This window comes from Glycine soja, chromosome 15 (genome assembly GCF_004193775.1).
Source record: "Glycine soja cultivar W05 chromosome 15, ASM419377v2, whole genome shotgun sequence".
Classification (NCBI taxonomy): domain Eukaryota; kingdom Viridiplantae; phylum Streptophyta; class Magnoliopsida; order Fabales; family Fabaceae; genus Glycine; species Glycine soja.
In genome coordinates this window covers 25499783-25502198 of record NC_041016.1, presented here as the reverse complement: position 1 = coordinate 25502198, position 2416 = coordinate 25499783, and positions in this window count along the sequence as shown.

Below are 2416 nucleotides of genomic sequence, written 5' to 3'. Positions count from 1 at the left end.
TGATTGGAAATTTTCCCTTCTATTCTTTTTTGCTTCCGAGGGTAAGGATTGACATTCTCACCCTGGGTCAAGGTTTATGGTGAGTCAGGATCTTGGCTCAAGACTTGTAGAATGGCTAGGCATGGTACATGTCAGGGTTTGGTTTGGTTCAAGGATAAAAAGGGATGCCCCACATTATTTCCATGACACAAATGCAAAAATGATGATTTGGAAATTTTATGCAAAACTGGTCATGCATGCACCTATGTGGACACTCAAGTGTCAAATTTTTATGGTCATGTGATGCTAGGGCTCAGGATTCATTTCCTCTATTTTAAATCAACCCAATGTTTCCAAAATATGTTCTTTTATCAATTTGTGCATTCATCCGAGTCCATTTCGGGCGTCTGGGAAAATCTTCACAGCATTCACCCTTCAGGTGTATACACATTTTCCAAAAATTGGTTATGATCAATGAATTTTTTCAAAGAAAAGTTGGAAATCGTCTCTTTTCAAAAGCATGTCATTTTTAGCTAGACAACTTATTTTCTTTTTTCTCCTTCTTTTTTTTTTTTTTTATCATTATCATTTGTTTATTTCTTTTTCTTGTTTTTTTTTTTTTTTTTTTTTCATGAGGTATTTTGCTACCTAAACATGTGCATATTTTTGTGAGGTATTTTTGCTATATACATGCATATCCAAGGTATCTTGCCACCTAAACATACATATATATGTTTTGTGAGGTATTTTTTTGCTACATACACGCACATCTAAGGTATCTCTCTACCTAAACATACATATATATATTTTGTGAAGTATTTTTTTGTTTACATACATGCATATCTAAGGTATCTTTCTACCTAAACATACATATATTTTTTGTGAAGTGTTTTTTTGTTTACATACATGCATATCTAAGGTATCTTTCTACCTAAACATACATATATATTTTGTGAAATGTTTTTTTTTTTTTTTTTTTTTTTGTTTACATACATGCATATCTAAGGTATTTTCACTACCTAAACATACATATATATATTTTGTGAGGTATGACTACCTTCCGAGCTTGCGCTTGTTTTATTTAAATCCCCAGGATCATGAGCAACTAGGTGCATCCTACTATAAAAAGCGATCAAATAACAAACATAGATTCAAAAGGTACTAGGTTGCCTCCTAGTAGCGCTTCTTTAACGTCTTTAGCTGGACGCCTTATGACTTGTCGGTCACTGACCTAGTACTTTCCTTACCTTTGGCTTTGGACCTGGTTGCCTATTGGTCGGCCATGTGTCGTAGGCAATACTCAAACCTTTTTGTGGATGAGCAGAGGTGAACTCTAAAGGTGGTGGCGGTGCGTCTATTGCCCGCTACCGACCATCCCCAGGCTGCTGTGGTGTTTCGCCCTGCGCCTGCCTGGAGACGCAGTACTTCTTGATGAAAGCTCGATTACTAGGGGGCCTGATGCCCTTGCTGGAGGTGACAGGTACTCTGTAGAACTAACAGAGACCCGTAATTAGAGCTTGACAACTCCAAGACCCTGTTGGACTTCTTCGGGTCCACTGGGTGTCTTGCAGGCACGATCCCTGCAAACAATAGATGAAATCAGAAATCAGTTGAGCGATGTGCATACTTACCTATGATGATGTGACCTTGTCGGGGGGTACGAGCACCCTGTAGGACTGATAGAGGCCCGTAACCAGAGCTGGAAACCCCAGGGCCCTGTTGGACTTTTCCGGGTCCACTGGGTGTCTTGTGGGTGCGATCCCTGCAAACAATAGATGGTATCAGAAATCAGTTGAACTATATGCATACTTACCCATGTCGGGACGACACAGACCAACCGATACTTTTGCAGGGGGAGATTGGCATTGCGGTTGCTGGGCAGAATGTTGCTAAGTAGCAATGTCATCTATATCTGTGTAAGAGTGGTCATGTTGGTGCGCATGATCCGCACTCGTCTCTTTACAGCGGCACGAATGAAATCTTGCCCCGGTATGCATAGTAGCTGTGTAATAACCTCCCTCTCTGGTTGTGCTCGCACAGTTGGCCATCCTCCAATATCAGGGGGTGGCCCAGGAACCGTTAAAAGGAAACTACTGGTCCCTTAACCGGGAGTGCAAGTCTCGGTTAAGCATTTAAGGACAGAGGACCTTAAATTATCTTAAGGTGTGGATATGGAGCCCACTGAAAGTGAGGACGCGTAGTCCTCTAAAGGCGAGGGCGTGTAGCCCTCTGAAGTTCAGGACGTGTCGCCTTTCGAAGGCGAGGGAGTGTAGTCCTATGATGGCAAGGACGTGCAATCCTCTGAAGGTGAGGGCATGCCCCCCTTTGAAAATGGGGAACATGTAGTCCTCTGATGGCGAGGACGTGTAGTCCTCTAAAGGTGAGGGCGTGTAGCCCTACGAAGGCGAGGACGTGTAGTCCTCTGAAGGTGAAGGTA